We start from the raw sequence: 21589 nt of genomic DNA on the forward strand, positions 1-21589 counted from the left end.
AAACATTATAAAAATCAAGTCATGAAAGGATCAGCAAGCTTCATACTCTCCACATTAGACAAACATGATAGGATGAATTTCTGGGTACCACCCCCCATCATATGTTCAAGTTGTATAATATTTGACCTGTTAATAATCATAATTCAGAGAGTCAACCTGATATCATTTTAGTGCACTCGAAGAAACCAAAATATGAACAGTCCTTGATCGCATCAGAAAACAACTCAATTTAGAATCTAGTCTTCCTGATATGCACCAAGTGGTGGCCTTTCCTCCCTTCCTTCCTCCTTCCCTCCTTCCATTTCTTCCTTCTTTCCACTGTATGCATTTATTTGTGAGAGAGAGCACGCAACTATGAGTGGGGAAGGGGGAAGCAAAGGGTGAGAGACAAGTAGACTCTGAGCTGAGCAGGGAACACCACACAGGGTTTGAATTCATGACCCCGAGATCATGACCTGAGCCTAAATCAAAAGACTGAACCCTTCACTAACTGAGCCACCCAGGCGCCCCCACGTGGTGGACTTTGCAATAACGAAGTCTGCGGAAACAGGTCTTACAGAAACATGGTTACAGATTTATTTTAAAATATAGAAGGATGAAATAGAGTAAGTCATTGTAAGAGTAGAAAGGGCAGCAACAAAGAACCCAAGTATTCCTATTAGAAACATTGAACAGCATTAATTAAACACAAATACAGCAAGATGACAAAATAAAATGACCATGGAAAGCACACCGTTTTCAGTAAAGACTAACCTATCAATGTTAAACATCACGACTCTAATACTCAGTTTCCCTGATCACACATGGATGTTACTTGCATTTATCATGGGGTCAGTTGTGCAACGATGACTCAAATAACAGTAAAGTTTCCAAGGCAAGATCCTAAGAAACTCTTTTTTTTTTTTTTTTTTAAAGATTTTATTTATTTATTTATTTGACAGACGGAGATCACAAGTAGGCAGAGAGGCAGGCAGGGGGCAAAGCAGGTTCCCTGCTGAGCAGAGAGCCCGATGCGGGGCTCGATCCCGGGACCCTGAGATCATAACCTGAGCCAAAGGTAGAGGCTTTAACCTACTGAGCCACCCAGGTGCCCCCTAAGAAACTCTTTTAAAACTGTCCTCTTTCAAAGTCTTTCTTCGAATGTGGTATTATAACTTCAAGAAATGGAGAGAGAATACGGGTATAATAAGATATTTCAAGAAAGGCCAGTCTCTGGAAGAATAATCTTCACAGAGCCCTCTAAGAATTGATGCCAGTTACCACAATTATTTGCAGCCTTAAGTGACATCTTAATAAGCAGGCCTGGAAATTCATGGGAGCTGGTTCTCTGTGTTGGCAACTGCATTTTAAGCTGGTAATTAGATTCAATGAAAAAGTCTTCCTGCCAAGGCCAGAGCCTTTCAAAAATCTTCTTTGAACTCAGGGTTGTGATGCACAGCTAAGACGCCCCGTCCTGGCCCAGGTAACGGGCCACTTTCTCCAGACTGTGGGCTGAACCTGCCAGGCCACATTACTGAGGTTTGCATCTCCAGGGATTAAGGAAGAGTGGGCCAGGCTGGGTGCTCTCTCTTGGTGGAGGTGACACCAGTCTTCAAGCCCTGTTGTGTGGGCCTCCGAGAAAAAGCAGGACTGTCCTCCTCAGTGGGGAGGGAAAGAGATGGCCTGGTAACAGCAGGGACGCTGGAGCTCTGAGACACATCCACAGAAGCTCCTACTAGGGATTTTCTGAGAGTCATGGGAGGGAGGGACGAGCATACAAACTGATTTTTTCCCCCTTCTCATCCCCATCTGTCAGGCCAGATGAGTGCTGGGGGGCCGCCACCCAGGCAAAATATGGAGGCCTAGTCATAAGCATTCCTCACTGAACCCAGCCCCCAACTGGCACCTTCCAGCAGAAATACATGATCTAAATATTTCTTTTGGAGTCCTCTCCTGTTCCCTTTACCGCTATAAAAACTATTCTAAGAGGATAATTTTCATCTGCTTATTTGTAACATCAGCCCAGATTTCATGTAGAAATCTGGATTATTTTGACACCTGCAGACAGGTTCACAAGAAAACACATGGGTTCATTTGCCTTAGGGGGTAAGCGAGAGCACCACCCGTGACTCTGGAATGACAAAGACATAGGGCCATCTCGTGGTGGACTGTCAGTCAGAACCCACCTCCCAGCCTTCCATTTATGAACACCAATGAGAAGAATGGGCGGTTGGGGAAAACTAAATACAATAAAATCATTTAAAAAATTAATATGAAATAATTCTTTGGGTCAAATTTCAAATAATGATGGCAATTCTTCTGCAGTATCCTCCTGGTTAATTTATTTAATGGGCTCAAATCTAGAGAACGCTGTCATAGACTAAGAGCCAGCAGTTAATCCTTATCTTGTAAATAGATGAATTCTCTCCCTGTTTGGGAACAATCAATAAAAGCCTGGCTTGAAATCTGGCTGAAATAGCCACTCTAATGAACAAAATAAAGGACAAAATTCAGACGGGCATAAGAACAGCGCTCTGTGTAAAGTACAGAGTGGGCTGATCACAATGACAGCTCCTAATCTTCCCCCCTGAAAAGTGACTTCCACGGAATAAAGTCAGCTTACATGGATTTTCCATTTAAATGGTCAAGGATTAAAAGGAGCCGGTGGGACAAGCGTAACTCATTCCTGTAACATTCCCCTTAAAATACACATACACATCATGCTATCCTTATAAAAATAAGCTGGCTTCTTGTTCACTGAAATTTAAAAGCAAAAGCTGACACTAAACCGTTTTGATGAATGTATGACATAGTTGGAAGACTAGGCTGCACTTCATTTTCCTGAATTTCTGAGCTTCTGTGACTATCCTACCACGTTAGGCAATTTGCAGTGCTGGAACCCCTCAGCGGTTACTTATACAAAAACAGACATTTCATTTGAAACCTGACCAGGCTCATTCCTCTCCTAGCTCAATTCATTATGACAACCTTTAATTGGGCGTGCAGCCAAAATGTGGCCCTGTTTAATAGGCTTGTTTCAGTGTATCCCATAGACTACTATGCTTATTGGGCATAGTCATTGAGAACGATTTATTGAATAATACTTGATAAAGAGAGGGCACAAAACCTTTCAAAGGGTGGCTCTTGGAAAGCTTAAAAGTCCACCAACTAGCCTGCATTAAAAAAAAAGGAAGAAAGAAAGAAAGAAAGAAACATGAGAAGTTAAGAAAATTCATATCTTACCAAAGAGTTCCATGACTGAATTGCAACCATGTTTAATTCTGAGGGTTTAAAGAGTTACATCCTAACAGAAATTAGTTGATATCAGGCTTTTACTCTAGATAGTCATAGGGAGCTGTGTACATGGGGAAGGAGAAAGATTATCTATGAATCATACCTATAACTTGTTTTATTGATTAAAAAAAAAATAAAATTAGAGGAAAAAAGGCATTCCAGCCTGCCCTTTGAAGTTACATAGAAAGGATTTCTTGGGTTTACAGTACTTGGTTCGATAGAAAGACTTGTATTTGGTTGGCAGTTATCTCAAGAAAAATATTATCTAAACATCACCTCGCCTATTCTAGAGCAAGCTGAAATTAATGGGGAAGTTTGCTGCTTTGTACACTACACTGGCAAAATTTACCTAATAATCGTGCTTTGTAAGTTAATGAATTATCAAATCAATCTTCAATATGGCCATTCACAGCCATTTCGAGAGCAATTTCCTCCAGGACCTCGCTCAGAACAATGTTCTTGTGTCACTCACCCCCGGCCCCCGTTGGGGCAATACACCTCCCAGCCTGGCCACTGCAGAGTGGAACTAATTCCTTCCTCTTAACGCCTCTCTCCAATTAGCTGGTGGGAAATAGAAATGATTTACTTAAAAGACAGCTTTTCCTCTTACTCAAACCTATCACCATTCTCATCCAAGCATCACTCAGCTGCTAATTTTCTTGAGAAGTTGTACTGTGCAGGGGGAAAGAGCACGGAGTTGCTAACACAATGACGTAAGCAAGTTATTTAACCTTCCTATGCCTCAGTGTCCTTACTTGTCAAATAGAGTTCATTTCTGCTTTCTACTCTTACTGCAAAGATTAAGTGCCAAAAGCATGCTAGCAGCACACAGGGTTGCCTGGTTCATAGCAGTGTCCCGTGAATTACTGTCATTGTGTAATAGGCAAATAAACAGATAAATAATTATAAAACAGTGTCATAGAGCAACCACAAAGGGTAGGTACAAGATACAGTGAAAGCACCAAGGAGGGTTAAACCGTGCATCGTCTCTATAATATCCCTGACAATTTGTCACCAGAGACCATTAGGACAGATTTGACAAAAACAAACAAACAAACAAACAAACAAACAAACAAAAACCACCAAAAGCAACAACAACAACAACAAAAAACACCAAAAAAAAAAACCCCACAAAAAAACCCAAAACCAAACCAAACCAAACAAACAAAAAGAACCCACACACCTGATGAGGCAGGCAGATCTAATTAATGCAATATTTTCCCTTGAAAACAAGTCTTTAAATTCTCTAAAAATGGCCTGCCACTGGCTTTCACTCATTCCTTCCCTTTCTCCTCCAAGATCAAATACTTTCATGTTTTCATGGTCAATGAGAAACCAACAGAAAGACCCTATGGGCTTCAAGTTCCCCAGAAGTATAATTCTACCACAGTGAGAACGGCCATGCCAACCAGTCCCCAGTGACTGTTCATGCCTAGGGTTCAGAGGCAACCTGAAGGATATTCTCTCAATAGCCAAGAATAACACAATTAGAGACTTTCACAGGGTGGGTGGGGTTGTGAGGGATGGCAGAGGTGAGAAGAGTGCCAGCTATCGATGATCCTCGGTAAACAAGTTATGAGCTTTCCCAGGTCTTTTTAATTTTGGGGGGGATCATATTGTATTTGCCCTGTGCTCCCTTGTGCCTGCTGTAGGAATGCATAATTGAATGGCTTTATCCCACATTACACACACTCTACAGTATCTATCAAAATCCCATGTTCTTTCATGTCAGTAATATAAGCAATAGATATTTCAGAAATGTATAAGTGACATTTAAACAAACTTATTGAAGTACAGGATGAACACACTGCTTAATTACATACAATATATTCTTATTTCTTGCATAACGACAACAAGTAACTTATTTCTATGAGTTAATCAAATGAGCTCCATGTCCGCTGTAGAATGAGAGCTCATTTTCCATCCTTCCTCCCTTTCTCCTTTCCTTTCATCCATATTTATTTTAAATTTATTGGACAATTTTAAATGACAAAGTTACTCTTTGATTACAAGTGAAAAAAAACTCCAGATATTAAAAAAATAAAAAAGTGGTCAGAAAGCCCTGCTTTTCTCAGGTAGTAGCATCTTCTTTCTCTCTGTTTATATAAATGTACACAGATATTTAAATTTATTTTTATTTTTGGTCCAACAGAGGGGTCATACTATAAACATTTTTGTATAAGCTTATTATTTTGTTTATTAGATTTAGATATTTAAACACTTCAGATCTTTAAAGGATTTTAAAAATGAATAATCCCCAATATGAACATAGGGATAGGCCATGTTTAAACTTTGCTCCTTGTTTAGAATCTAATAATTTTTTTAAAAAGAGGAACCATATTTTACACATGAGTTAATTAGCTCCAGGGCTCTAGACACAAGGATGAAGATCATGTTTGTACAATCTTCTAGGAGAAATGGACTCCTTCTAGGAGAAATGGACTAAGAAGAGTTACTAGAAAGAGGTTGATGACAAGGATTTCCTCGCTTACCTACAACTCTGCATGGGCAGAGAGCAGTTCCCTAGGCCTGTGAGAGAGTTAAAATACCACTCCAGATGTGAGTCCCTAAGTAGGAACCTGACACCGCTGCCTATCAAAAGGCAGTGTGGTGACTCAAGCACATTTCCTCTTGGGAGAGGACAACTGCTGCTTATAAGTAAGTGGTAAGCTAACATCAAAGTACTCCAGAGTAAGAATGGGATTTAGACAAAAGTCTGGTCTCAGTCCTGGATCCACCATTTACCAGTTATGGGACACTGGATAACTGTGTTCTTCAATAATCCATAGTGTGTGGGGGGCACACACATGCACACACTGCAAAGCAGTAAGAATCACTGACGACATGACATGCTGATAAAACCTACCTCCCAGGACAGCAAGAAGATCAAATGATCACCTGCCATGAAAAGTACTTTTAGAAACTGAAATGCAATCCCATGTTCAAATTATATAAAGAGATTCTTCTCAAAACATTTCATCTTATAGGTTTCATACACTGTTTAGATGGGTTCTTTTTATTTTTTTTTTTTTGAAATTGACACCATTTGAAAAACTACTGCAACAAAATTTTCTTAAAAAGAGTCTGTCAAAGGGGTAGATAGTATATAATCTACATTTATGTAGAGAGTATTACCCCTATTTTACAGTTGGCAACACTAAATCCCAGACAGATGACAAGGCTGTTGTGGGTCTGCGCTGGAACTAGCTTACCCGGCCTTACCTTTCTGCACAATCCAGGGCATTTCCAACATTTACTCACACTACCTCTTCCTACTCCAAACCTCACAAGATGTAGAGAAGATCATGAAAAGTAAACCTCAAATGGATTTATGGCACAGTTATACAAATATGCATCAAGTTTGGGCCTTTTAAGTAGTTGTTTCCCTTATGATCTCTTCCACACACCAAGGAACCTCTCTCCCTCTCATATCCTACACGCCAAAGGGAAGACCAACCTGTGGTCCACCACTGCTATCAGCATTCTTTATTGTTTCTAATTCCAGCTTGGAAATAGAGGCCATGCTGTCCATTGGCTATGTGGAAATAAGTGATACTTGAATTTTAAGCTCAAGTGTTTATTTGCAACTTAAAATTCAATAAACATTCTGGCATATCATATTGGGAGAAAGGCACATGTAACTCTTTGATTGTAAGTATTTTGTTATTTTCTGATCTCTTTGACTTAATCCTAGGATAAATATCAAATTCTCAGGCAATTTCGATATGGATAATTCGGTATCCATGGTCAAACGCATCCAATGCTAGGTCAATGATTATGAAATTTGTTTCACAACTGTATTACATAGCTCTCTACCTTCTTGAGCAGAATGCGTTTCACACAATACACTGCTGCTTGTGGACTCAGAGTCATCACTATGAATGCCATTTATTGTTCAATTATGTTTTCAGTAATTATACTGGTGTATGAGGCTACTGTTTTCCATGCTATGTTGGCTCAGATAGCAATGCGACTTTGGGGGGCTCATATCTTTTGTTCTTATATTTTGTATGTTTTATGTTCTTGTATCTATTGTCTCCTTGTCAGTTGTCTCTTCTCTTCTTGCTATTAATACCTCAGTCAAGTAGCAATATCTCTCATTAATCGTTTAAGAAAGCAGTTGTGTTAGTTTGTTATGCTGCGTATCCAACTACCACAAAATTAAAGGATACACATAACATAAATTTATTATCTCCTAGCCTTTCTGTGTCAGGGGTCTGGGCATGGTTTAGCTGGGTCTTCTGCCAGGCTATAGAGCACCTACCAGGGCTGGGCTCTCATCTGGAGGCTCGCTTGGGAAAGTGTTCCCGTCAGATATTTTTAAGTTGTTAGAAGAATTCACTTCCTGTGTCTGTAGGATTCACGGTATCTTGTCTCTTTAAAGCCAACAGAAAGGAAAACAAGTCTCTCAATTAAGTCTTGAGCAAGATAGAGTCCTATGTAACATAATCACAGGAGTGACATCTTATCCCCTTTGTTATATTCTGTTGGTTAGAAGCAAGTCACTGGTCCTCCCCAAACTCCAGGGAAGGAATTATATGAAGTCATAAACACCCAGGAGGAGGGGATCATGTGGCTACCCTAGAACCTGTCAGCCATAGCAATACCAGTTAATCCACTAGGAATCAAATGCAAAGTTAGGATAATACAGCCATAATGAGAGGCCAGAAGAGTCCTTGTGAGTTAACTGTAACTACTTTTATGACTTCCATTTTATTTATTTATTTTTTTAAGATTTTATTTATTCATTTGAGAGAAAGAGACACAGCAAGAGAGGGAACATAAGCAGGGGTAGTGGGAGAGGGAGAAGCAGACTTCCCACTGAGCAGGGAGCCTGATGTGGGGCTCCATCCCGGGACCCTGGGAGCATGACCTGAGGTGAAGGCAGACACCTAACGACTGAACCACCCAGGCGCCCCATGACTTCCATTTTAATTACTGTCTGAATCTTGAGCATGTTCTGGACACCCTGGCTATTCATTGTGTGATTTTTAGCTATATGGATGAGTTCTCAAGCCAGAAATGGTGACTTTCAAGAAATACCACCACTAGCTCCTATTTTCTTTCTTCTCAAAATAGGTTGCAAAAATGCTGGCCAGTTCAGTATCATTACTACATGGAAACAGCTTGTTACTGAGTAGTTGAGTCTGTCTGTGTATGACTACTGTTCAGTTATTAAACACTGCCTAACCCACACGGTGGGTCAGGGCCAGGCATTTGCTATGGTGAAAGACCCAGAATAGTAAGTAAAGCAAAAGTGAATATCTTCCTTCTCTTCTGACTCCTGGAAAACAGGAAGCTTAGCCTCTGAAGCCTTGTGCTGTTTGACTGCCTATAGAATTCTTTCTAATTGGTAATTTAAAAAAATCTATGAAAGTTCTCTGTAGAAAATACCCAAATAATTATAGATAAACTTGCACAAAATTTCTACCTCTTTCATTACACACACCAGTCTGGAACTTGTTTAAATTAGTTTCTTCTTCCAGGTTAAAAGGTCAGATCTTTGTGCCTTCTTTGGTACCATGAAGTAGAGATCACTGGCATCATTTTTAGTGTACCTAACTTTTTTTTTTTTAAGAGGGGGAGGGGAAAGACAAGAGGGGCAGCAGGGGAGAGAATCTTATTCAAGCTCTACGCCCAACACAGAGTCTGACGTGGGGCTCAGTCTCATGATCCTGAGATCATGACCTGAGCCAAAAAATGAGGGTCAGAAGTTCCACTGATTAAGCTACTTAGGCATCCCATGCATAACTATTTTAGACCAAAGTTGTTGTTAGACTTTAAACTCTTTTTCAGTTGTTATTCAGAAAACAGGAAATGTATGCAGCAAGTAGAATGACCTTTAGAATTCATTGGAAGAAAATCAAATGCTTGCCACTTCTACCAGCATTCATTACATTGAGGAATTATTCATTGGATGATGATCTCTCCCTGATGTAGGCATCACTGGGAACACAAGACAACACGGGGAGGTAACTCTATGACTAAATCCTATATACTAAATACTATATACTATATACTAAAACAGTATCTCTTACTTTGCATCACAATTAAATTGTTCTTAAATTTAAATTAAATTGTTAAATTGTTTTTCCCCCTAGTCAAGGTATTTAATTAGCTTGTGCTTGTTACTACTATGCAAAACATAACTCCATAGTGCAAATTCAAAATAATAGCAAGATTTATAGCACAGGAATCCATTCAAAATGATAAAGATTCATAGCACAGGAATCCTTCAAACTGTAGCTAGAGCAATGAAATTATGCACAAAGTCAACCAATCTACAAATAAGGCAGGTTTGTTCATTTTTATATAATTTACTGAGATATAATTTAATGAGAACCTTCTATAAAGGCTAAGAAGGTAGAGTATGGAAAGGATTCGAGATCAATGCATCTGGAAATGGCTTACCTTTCTTGACCACTGGAAAGACTTGCTTGGGCAAGAGGGCAGCATGTACGCCTACTTTAATTTTTTAAGTTTGGGGATCTTAGGGAAGAAAAGACATTGACCACTTTGTCTCAGCCGGAAGGGATACAATCTTCAGAGAAAAGTCCTCATGCCACCCTGGCGGCCAGAGTAGTAATGGTGGCATGATGTAAGGACCTAGGAATGAAAGAGACTCCAAACTCTCATGTCCACACCCTGAATTCCAGTGTCCCTTGGATCGAGTGCAGCATCTAAAAGACCCTATGGATTCCAGAGGGTCTCGGGGGTTATTAGAGAAAGAGGACATCATGGCCAAAATGGTCATCAATGATAATGCTTGAGATGGATAGGGTGGACAGTTCTCACGTGAATTTGACAGATGAGGCTACTCCTTGGCAGGTAGTTAGTAGCAAAGATCCAGAGCTCAATCAGCACTGGAAGGAGATCTAAGCTGCATTTCCCTTCACCAGTCTTCTTTTGAGTGGCCACAAACATCATCTATGCCAAGAACCAGTAAGATGAGTAAGATCCTGAGTAAGGAGCCAGATTACAACCACACACGTTTCCCCTCTTTTCTGTAGTGGCATGTGTATATGCTTCACAGAGAATGGGTGTGAGGTGATGGGCACATAAAACAGAGACAATCCTGGACCCAAATCACTAACTTGTACTAAATTCACCTTCTACATCAGGCCCAATGGGGCAGAGGGTGGAATAATACACAAAATAAAATGAAATTTGATTACAAAAAGCAACCAAAGTCAACCCTGAGACAGAAGTTATCCTGTGCTAGTTCATAAAATACCCTGGATAACTATAATCAAATATATATTATAAAAATCACAAAATTCATAAAAGAAGGGGACTTCTGCGTTAAAATAGGTAGGATAACTTCTGATAGTAGGAGAAAGCCTCGAAGGGTTGTGTAAGCAGTTCAACATGAACCATGGAGTCAGGCTACTGGATTTGAAACCAGCTTCTACTACTAAGGGTGTGACCTTGACAAGTTAGTTAACCAAAACGTGCCTCAGTTTCCCCATAAGGATTATCCTCATATTATCTGAAGTGTTTGCCACTTTGATTATTACATATATAACTCACTTAGATAAATGTTTGCTGTTGCCATACTCATCACTGTCACCATCACCACTAGCTGCTCCAGAGTTCAACCAGTTTTCCTGCATGTCCCTTACAATCCAGCATCAGGGAGAGGGTACCAGCATGGCGGTGGATCCCCTTCTATCAAAGAGAACCACTGAGCCATGTTGGCATAGTCTTTGTTCTTTCTTTGGAGTTACCCTCCTTGCACTCTGGGAAATAAAGATTTTTGCATCTATGTCCATTCCTCTTAGACTGAAACTTTACAGACCACATATAAACTAGGGATTTAGTTCCATGATCCTACCTAGTGTATCCCTGTGGAAAAGACCACTGGCTTCTCACTCCAAAACTTATTCTCCCTTCCTCCTTAAATTAGGTACATAGTACATACTCTGCATAGTATGAAGACTGCATGACCCTGAATCCCCTGCCCCTAGGCAGGGCTCTGTGGCTTAGTTCATGACAGTGAGCTATTCAGAGGATACAAATGGAAGCTTCTGGAAAAGACCTTGGGAGCCATATGGTATATATCTTTTCCTCCATTATCACCTTATTGTTTGTCCCTTCCTAGATTTTATTTCCCAGAATATGAGTGGTTGGAACTCTAGGAGCCATTTTTGGATCACAAGATGTCCTCAAGAATAAGAGGCAGAAGCTAAGATGATTTAGGAGAAAATGGAATGAGCCTGGGTCCGTAGCACCTTAGTTCATAGTGACCCTGAAATTTCTATCCTTGGAAAATTTCTTTCACATAGAAGAGAAACAAATACTTACGCTTTTACCACCATTGGGGATATTTCAGTTACATGCAGTGGGTTGAATATTAAGTGACATGACCTTTTAGCCAAATTCCCATCGGTGGCATAAATTTTGAGTTGCCAGGAAGGTAAGGCACTTGAAAAGCTAAGATCATTTTTTCTGATTTTCATATGATTTGTATCAAATTTGAGTTCAGCACAGAGTACCATCGTTTTAATCAACTTCTTTAACAAAGCTTGGAAGGTATATTCTCCACACACTTACTCATTCATATAGTTGGGCTAATATGTAATACATGAAGATCAATTGTCTCTAGAAACTTGGAACACTAACCAGCAATGGTTAGTGTTCTAACCAAAGCAATCTACTTAAATTGTACTTTCAGACTGGAGGCAAGCAGCCCTCTGAACACACATCCACTCAAACCCATTAAAGGGCAATGGAGTGTGCAAAGTGATAACTCTACAAGAGAATCTAATTCAAACTAAAATTAAGTCCACCTGAAATTTAGTGTGTTCAGCAGCAACTTTGAACCTGCTTCATATATAATCAAGCCCAACCCTTTAAAAGAAAAAGGCAAAATAAATCAAGTGCTATTTCTAAAGACTTTCCTATTAAAATGATGAGGTATTCTAAAATGATACTCATAATCTAACTACTTTGCCATTACCCTGGTGACCTCCCCCCAAAATAAAAACATTTCAATAGTTAGAATTAAAGTGCTGATGGTCTAAACTAGAGAGTAAGGACTGCTTAACCCACATTTATATTCCCTGGTAGCTCCTAGACTAGTATGTTAAATATAGTAGGTGTTTAGTAAATGGTTGTTGAGATGAATCTGCATTTTTAAAATGTGTATTACTTTCATCATTAAAGTGACAAATAAGTTTCATGATCTTGAGAAAGTTACCTTTCTTTTTCATATCCTCATCTGTTAGAAGGGGATGGAACCCTCTTCCCAAGATTAATGAGGTATGTATGCAAAGTGCCTTAGGTAGCACGTGGTACAGAAAGTGGACAATAAATGATAGTTGGTATTCTTATTACTATTATTTGTATTGTCAGTATGTCATTATTATTATTACTCTGCTTTAGATTCTGTTCTGCATATTGGACAAAGTATTGTGGAACATAGTCCTTGCTTAGAAGATTTCCAAGGCAGATGGTCTATAGATATGAAAAAATAAATGGAGACCCAAAGTTGGAGGGATGTGACAGCCAATGGACAATGTTCTTGGGATGGGATCCAGGAATTCACTCCTAGTCTGAATTTGTTGACTGCCTTGTGCCCTGCTGTAGCTCCAGCCAAACTTCCACTTGCCTCCCTCTCCCTACCCCCACTGTCGCTGCTCCATATTTTACCCACTAAGATTTCCGATTTCCTGCTTCTTTCCCCAGAGCTGCACCAATATTCCCCTCTGGGCAGATATCATCCCTGCAGATTAAGATCCTGATGACAGACTGCCCTGAGGCCCCAGCCAAGGACTCTTCACACCTGCGTAAGGTCCGCTGGGCAACCTAAGAAGGCAGGGCCCTATCTGGTTCCATAATCAAAGATCATGAGTTCTGTAGGAGTTTGGAGAGACAAGCCCATCCTGAGAGCACATGAGCAAGTGATACCTGAGCTGGTTACTGAAGAAAGGTCTAGAGAAGAGGGAAGAAGGATGTACCAGGTGGAAGAGGCTCTATAAGCAAAGATCTGAGCTGGTAATTGCACATGGGAACACAGCGTGGTCTCAGCAAGCTGCAGGGAAGACAATCTAAATAGATGTTGTCAGAAACAAGGTTAAAGTTGAGTGGGGACCACACAAAGGGGTTTTGGCATTCAACTGTGTTTGAAGAATTCAACTTTCCTGAAACATACAATTGGCTTTGACATACAAGTACTCATTACATGAAGGGCAAAGTGGAGCTTTTGGAATATTATGTTGGTAAAGGTACATGTAGAAGCCCAGGCAGACTGTGCGTATCTGTGGACAATTGAGAAGGAAGATGAAATCTATTACAGGTAGACTGACTCTAGAAACACAGAACTAGTTCTGACATAAAAAATAATTGGAGTGGTAATCAAACAATATCACCAAAAAGCAACTCCATGGAATTTGAAGTTTCCATTAAATATCTAATTTAAAACACAGTATTCTGGAGCTGCAAAGCCATCCAGAGTATATTTTATCTTAAAGGTCAGGAAAACGAGGTTCAGGAAGATATATGTCTTGCCTCAAGTCTCATAGCCTATTGGAAAGCCTCAACCCAACAACACAAACCCTCCTTGAGTTTTAGGCTCCATAAGTGACACTTTTACATCAAATTCCACATTTTTAGTTTAGGTAAAACTATATAATTGTAGATAAAGGTCTTTTCACTTAGCAGAAGTTACATATGTACAATTAAGTAATATAAATAACAGATCTTTATTTTTTTAGCATTCCTTTTGCTCTTTGTCAATATCAAGTTGAAATCAAACTTAATAAAGACAAAGGAAAACTAAAATGTGTTCCTTTCAAAACTTTTCATTGAGCAATAATGCTGTTATTTCTGAAGCCGAACAAAAACATGACCATGACCTTCTTCTTACTTACAAGTTACTACTAACAAATGTAAAAATGGTATAGAGCATTTTAAAATCAATATTTAGAGATTGTTTCTATTCAATAATATCATGCTAGTAAAGAATGTCCTTTTAATGTTTTGCTTCAATTGGCCCACCCAATTATAATCTCAGTGTAAACACCTAAATATCTACCTACTTTGAAATAGCACCTACTTAAAAAAAAAAAGTCTATCCAATTACAAAATTATATAAACTCCAAGAGGATGTGAGGCATCAAGGGGTCACTTTTCTCCTGCCCACAACCCACAGTATTCTGTCATATTTTCTTAAATTCAAGTGGCAGAATTTGGACTCTCCGTTATAGGATTCCATTAGGCTGTCTTCTGACCTCTCTGATTCTACTCAGCACCTCCCTACACAGATGTCTGGTGCCAGTGACCTTGTCCAGCTGCTGGCGGAGTCGGACACTGCCCCCCCTCCAGCTGCCTTCAACTACTGATGGACACTGGACATCACCTTCACGCACAAGCAGGTCATCAGTCGTCTGTTGGAGACAGGCATTGGAACTCATCATACAGCCAGACAGTTTCAGCACTACCTCAGAAGCTGCTAAGGAACTCCTCTGAAAGTTGTCTTTTTTCATGAGCTGAATTAGCTCTTTTTATTAAAGAAGCAATAAATTATTTTTTGGTGCCCCAAGTGATTTTCTGAGGAGCAATTTAAATCAGTCCTTAGTTAGTCTGTGCTTATTAGCAAACTTCCAAAGTAAAGCAGCAAGGAATCAGTTGCTTGCATTTGTAACTGCTACTTAAGATATTCAGTAGTCATTTCAAAGTACTCTGGCTTACTTTAGGACAACTGGGAATGGACCCTATCTCAAGAATTTGAACACTCATTTAAAGGAACAGCGTTGGTGTGAAATTAGGAAAAATTCCTTTAATACCAAAATTTCACTAGTACGACAGTTTCTTTGGGAAGAATCTCACAGCATGAAACCTGAAAATGTACTCAAACAGAGTCCTCAAATTCACACATTATTTATATATTTCTAACTAATGTTAATTTTTTTAACAGAATTATATATATATTTTTTTTTATTTGAGAGGTTGTTTGGCCTTAATAATCTGCTTGCTTGAGAGTTGGGATTTATAATGCTTCACATTTTATTAGTTCCCGTCTTTTAGATAATTAATCTTCATATCTATTTGTTGTTTGGAGTAAATGACAGACTCCTAGCAAATGGTGGTTATCTCATAAACAACAGATAGGAACTGTATAAGCTGTAAGGAAATTGGAAATTGAAAAAGAAAAAAAAAAAACACCCCCCCAAGGATAATGTTTTTTTTTTTTCAGTTAATTCCAAAGGTCAAGTGTAAGAAGTAGTCTCTCTCCTTAAATACTGAGATTCATCATCCTGACATTATTTACTAAAGCTGCAGTTCATGAACTGATAGGAGGCCTCATGATCTCGAATTCTGTTGTCATACATTTGACTACTCCTTAATTATATGGTGAAGCAAAAATGTGAATTGTGTATATACTAAATCTTGGGTACTGAGCTTTGTCACGTTATGTTTCAATGATTTGCCAGTTCAACCACTGCTAATAAAAACAGCATTTTGTGCTGATTTTTGCCAGACATTTTCCTGAAGGTTTTATTATGCATGTATTTAAAAATATTCCAATCATAAAAAGTGCAGGGAATAATAAAATAAACTTTTTTTTTGCAACCACTAGCCATTTAAACATATTAACATCTTACCATGATCTTTTTTGAAAAATAAAATATTACAGACATGGTTAAAGTGTACTATGCACAGGGTCCCAACCTGATGTTCTTCTTTTCTGCCTATGCAGAGAGTAACCAACATTACAAAGCTGGAGCAAATTTTTCCCACCCTTGGTTTATACATCATCATTTTCTCTAAACATTATCTAATAAATATTTATGTGATACTAAAATTAATATAAATTGTACATTATAAAGTAGTATCATTTTCCCCTCAACATTATAGTTTTGAAATTGATCCAATGCATATAGATCTAGTTATTTATTTTAACTGCTTCTAGAGCATCTTATTTTATGACTAAACCGCCAATAGCTCATTCACTTACCTTCTAATGAATATTTAAGGTTTTCTTTCAGTTGTAGGCTGAAACATTCAATACTTCGTTGAACATCTGTGTAATTGTTTCTCTAGGGTAGGCTTCTAAAAGGAAATTGATAGGATTTTGGCTATGCTTATACTCATCTTTATAGACATCAGAAAGTTGCTCTTCAAAGTGTCTCTATCAATTTGTACCACAACAGCAATATAGGAGTTTTTTACTACCTTTCTTCCTCGCTGATATTGCCTTGGTTGGTTCTTCTAATTTTTTGCCAATACGATGGGTACTGAATGCTGTTGTTTTAATTTATAAATCCCTGATGACTACTAACATTGAAAATAGATGGTTAATGAGTACTGGCATGCCACTGATAAACTCTTCACCTTGAATTATTTTACATCTTTTTCAGACTTTTGTTCCTATAGTTTTATTACAATTATGACCGGTATCTTTCAAAAATTACATTTCCAATTGGTCGACACTATTGCCAAACGGAGCTGTTATTACTCTATCTCAAGTTGTTCTGAGAAATTTGTAGAAACTCCCTACAGAAAGGTGCCTGATTATTTGGTCTTCTCCAAGTTTCCTTCACAGAAGTGTAGAAATGATGTAGACTACTTGTTTAGAATACCAAATAATCAGAAAATATGAAGTTATATAAAATATTCATATGCTGAAGTTACAGTATTTTTTTTTCAATAGTTCATGACCAATAGAGTCAGAATGCATTAGCTAAGTCTTGCAAACGCAGGCAAATAAAATATTTAAAACCCTCACAGGGTGACATATTATATATACTTTGTAGGGTGTTCTGATTTTTTTCTCAGTGATATCATATTATATAACTTGAAGTGGCAAATGTACTAGAAACCAAATCTAGTCTTTCTGTCTCAGTATATCTTCCCATGGGATAGCCAATTCAAGTTACACCCATAAGGATGTCACAAAAATCACAGACTAAATGGGAATGCACTTCCACTTTTAAAACACCTGTCTCCTTCAATATCACTGCGCATTTCTTCTCTGCATAAAATCAGTTAAGAAAAAAAAATGTACTAGTCGCTAATCAATAAGGCTTTATGAAGCTGTGTGCCACTTTTGAGTGTTGTGTGTTTGCAATGAAAAGTTAATACCTGCTTCGCAGTCTTAGGAAAAGTCCAGAGGGTATGGAATCAGGGCAGATGGGAAGATGCTGCTGAGAGATCAACAAATTTTTAAATTTGTTTTAAAAACATTTAATTGCTCACATTCAGTAACTTAAATTGTAACTTAATTGACACAGGGCTACTTCCTTGTGTTTATGTACACTAAATGCTCAAAAAATAGTAGCCGACTTAGAAGTACAATTAAGCAATGAAGTTATTATCTTCAGATGTTAGCAGTTAAATTCCACTGTTTCCACTCCCTTGGCAGGTTGGGGAGGAGGTTGGTGAACACCTTGAGAACATATGGGAATGGTTATATTACATTTTATGTAAGTGTTTATGTGTTGGTTGAACTCATTTTTCAGTTCACAGAAATAATACTTGTCCCCACCAGTTCCCCCATCTCAACTGAGGAAGAAAAAACTAATTTACTTCAAAGCAGAACCATTTTTAATCAATTGGATTTTTTATTTCAGTCGAGCTTCAGAGAATTACTGACTTGACCTTAAAAACGAACTCCCTTTTCACACATGATTATGAAAAAATAGGCCTTTCTGAGGATCCCTCTCCTGAAAGTTCACCTCTATTTTCCCAGTTACTCAAGGAACACTCTACCCTCGACTGAAATAACTTATGATTTATTTTATAATAAAGTATTATTAAATATGAAATCCCTTAAATGACTTTCATTTTGTACAAAGGTACAAGAGTGGCTTAAAAAAACTGCTTTGTGAACCACAAGTCCACAGGCAAGTGAGGTTTGCATTAAACTACCTACTGAAGGAAATCTCATTCTGTAGTGAATTTCATGTTAATTATCATCTTAATTTTGTATCCAGCTGACAACCAAAGCCAATAGGGGCTGTTTCTCAACTATTCCAATATTGAATAATGGCCTTTGACAAACATCCTATTTTTGCAAACAAGGCAAATCACATACATACAGTTTCAGACAAGGATTAGAAGTTTCTAGATTCTAGACAAACAGCTCCCTTACTCTGCCTTTCGAAGTATGGACAATGGAATTAGCCGCTGGAGAGAGAGTTTCTAGTAGGAAACTAGAAAGTTTTCCTAATGCAATGTAGAAGACAATTTGTGCCACAAGGTCTTGGTTGAGGAAGTGTCACTTTAAGGTCAAAATGACCAAAATAAGGTTTTATTTTATTTTTATTTTTTTTTAAGATTTTATTTATTTATTTGACAGATAGAGATCACAAGTAGGCTGAGAGGCAGGCAGAGAGAGAGAGGAGGAAGCAGGCTCCCTGCTGAGCAGACAGCTTGATGTGGGGCTCGATCTCAGGACCTTGGGATCATGACCGGAGCCGAAGGCAGAGGCTTTAACCCACTGAGCCACCCCGGCGCCCCCAAAATAAGGTTTTAGGTAAAAGAGTTTTCCACAAGTCTGTTAAGTCAGACTGTTCTGGTTTTCAATTTTTTTTTGAAAGAATAAAAGAAAGAGCATGAGAGAAGAAAAATTAAAGACTTAAAATGAGGATAGCAATAATTTTACCCAACAGTGTGACAAGGTGTTTCTTACACTTAATGCCACTTCTGCCCAAAATGTTATAAATACTGGGATAAATTTGTTACTTCCACAACTATAAATTTTCAATCCCCCTGCTTTCATATTCTTTATTATAAACTTATATACTGGCTTGAAAGAACATCATGGAAGACAATCCCAAATGTTCTTTCAACCCTTCATTAAAAACTGAAGTCATTCATGCAATTAACAAAAATACTTTGCATTTAGAAAGATTTTCACATTTTTTTTAAGATTTATTATTTATTTGAGAGCAAGAGGGAGAGAGCAGGGGGAGGGGACAGACAAGCAGGTTCCGTTTTGAGCAGAGCCTGATGCAGGGCTCAATCCCAGACCCTGAGACCATGACCTGAGCCAAAATCATGAGTTGGACGGTTAACTAAGCCATCCAGGAGCCCCAGATTTTCACATATATAAGGCCCTTCTTGTGCATATTTGCCTCAGCGTGGATCCCACCTCAAGGAGCAGAGCTGCTAATCCAGTAGGAGGAGTGAATATGATTATCACTGGGCTACTAATGAAGACTCGCTTGTAAGCAGATAGAAATGGACAGATTATGCTCAACCACTGGGAAGTGGTTTTTGTGACCTATACCAGGAAGTTTTCTCACTGATGATTCTCCCATTCCGCTTCAGAGCCTCCTCACAATGTAGCAGAGATTCATACATCTGGGCCACAAAAGAAGTTTCCGGGTTCTGGCTAATGCTACAAGTAACAATTCATGTTTGAACTCTTCCCCTTAGACAAACATAGCAAGTGGTGATTCATCTTTTAATGCCTCTTCAGAAAAATAAAGTCATACTTTATTTTTTATTTTAAGATTTTTAATTTATTTATTTGACAGACAGAGATCACAAGCAGGCAGAGAGGCAAGCGGGGGTGGGGGGAAGCAGGCTCCCTGCTGAACAGAGAGCCTGATGCAGGGCTCTATCCCAGGACCCTGGGATCATGACCTGAGCCAAAGGCAGAGGTTTAACCCACTGAGCCATCCAGGCACCCCTAAACTCATATTTTAAAAGATTTATATCCTAGGGGACAAAAGAAGTCCTCAAATAGACATACCTTCCAAAGAAATTGACAGAATTTCACAAATTTATTAGGATACTGGATTAGCTTCTGGTATTCAGGAAGCTTTGATCTTTTCTCTTCCTTCCCATTTTCTTGTACAGCCCCACTTCTATTTATGCTGGTAGGTAATTCCTCTTTCAGCTTAAATGCTTCCACCCTCTCTACTCTTACAATGTCAGTGGGTTTGAGAAAACTCTGGGGCATGAACAGTTTTTATTACAATGCAAATCCAGGTAATAGTATGTAACAAAACATTGGCGACACCCCTCAATGCTTGCCAAGTGACAAAAATTGTATTCCGTGGCACCACTATTACAGTTCCATTATGTTCATAATTAATATTATTCAATTTCCTTTATGGTGTAAATTATGTAATAATTAGACTTGCTTCTGAGGTTTGTCCATGGTATCCACAGAGCAATACTTACTTGATCTTTTCATAGGCCCAGTCCAAAGTGAGCTAACATATTTCAGATTTGTATAACATCAGTGGGACAAAATTTAAAGATAATTATGAGATAATGTTCTGAGAAAGAAGTAATAAAACTTAGGTGGGAACGTGTGTGTACCATAGCAGATCCCACAAAAAAAGCCTTAAGCAAACAAGAAAAGTTTAAAAGGTCAGCTCTGCATTTTCTGAGTTTACTTAGAAATATACATATATATATATGAACTTTATGAAAATTAATTACAGTACTCTTGGGAATCTTTACCACTCTTCCTGCCCATGCTGGGGCACAAGCTTTGACAAGAATGTGAACGTCTGTCATAGAGAAGATGGAAATGACAGAAACAGTAAGCGGTGGCCGCAAGTGGCCACCCAGAAAACGGATTTATTCAGTAAATAGAAGGGAAGTTTATGAGATAAATGTGCCCCAAACGCCCTCTTGAGAGAGGCTATAGCAGGTGGGATAGAGGAGGTAGAAAGAAAGCCACTTGTGTGTTTGCTTTGGACATGTTCTTTCTTCCTTCTTTCATTCTTTCTTTCTTTCTTTCTTTCTTTTTCCTTTAATTATCTTTTTATTTTTTTTTCATTTATTTATTTTCATCATAACAGTATCATTTTTTTCACCACACCCAGTGCTCCATGCAATGCGTGCCCTCTATAATACCCACCACCTGGTACCCCGCCCCTTCAAGTCCTCAAGACATCTAATAGTAAGAATGAAGAATTATAATTGTAGGCAGAACCTCTTGAAAGTAGCTAAGACAAAGAAGATCCTTACGTACAGAGGAATGCCCATTCTTTCTTTCTTTTTTTAAAGAATTCTTTGTTTATTTATTTTTCAGGAAGAGACAGAGAGAGCACAAACAGGGGGAGCAGCAGGCAGAGGGAGAAGCAGTCTCCCAGCAAGCAAGGAGCCCAATGTGGGATTCGATCCCAGGACCCTGGGATCACGACCTGAGCCGAAGGCAGATGCTCAACCGACTGAGCCCCCCAGGCACCCGCCTAAGACATTATATTCTGACTGCAAAGGAAATCCACTGGGCTCCTCTAATTCCAGCCTGAGTGCTTCTGAGCACAAGGTCACCACCCTGAAGAGCCACACTTAAAATTTTCAGAAGTTCTTTCCGATTCTCACAATAAAGCACAGATGACAAATTACA

General features: G+C 38.7%; 1 protein-coding gene and 1 long non-coding RNA gene across 4 annotated transcripts in view; one reads left to right on the forward strand and one right to left on the reverse strand.

The window, feature by feature from the left end:
* Window positions 1–21589, reverse strand: part of ADAMTSL1 (ADAMTS like 1) — a 920800-nt gene that overhangs the window by 630796 nt on the left and 268415 nt on the right. The window lies entirely within an intron of this gene.
* LOC116570170 lies at window positions 7843–13531 on the forward strand. Of its 2 annotated transcripts, XR_004277303.1 has the most exons (4): window positions 7843–7951; window positions 9070–9245; window positions 12501–12534; window positions 12961–13531. It is a non-coding gene; the product is annotated as an uncharacterized LOC116570170 (long non-coding RNA). The 2 variants fall into 2 exon arrangements; XR_004277302.1 differs by lacking the exon at window positions 12501–12534.

The sequence above is a fragment of the Mustela erminea genome, chromosome 12 (assembly GCF_009829155.1).
Source record: "Mustela erminea isolate mMusErm1 chromosome 12, mMusErm1.Pri, whole genome shotgun sequence".
Taxonomy (NCBI): domain Eukaryota; kingdom Metazoa; phylum Chordata; class Mammalia; order Carnivora; family Mustelidae; genus Mustela; species Mustela erminea.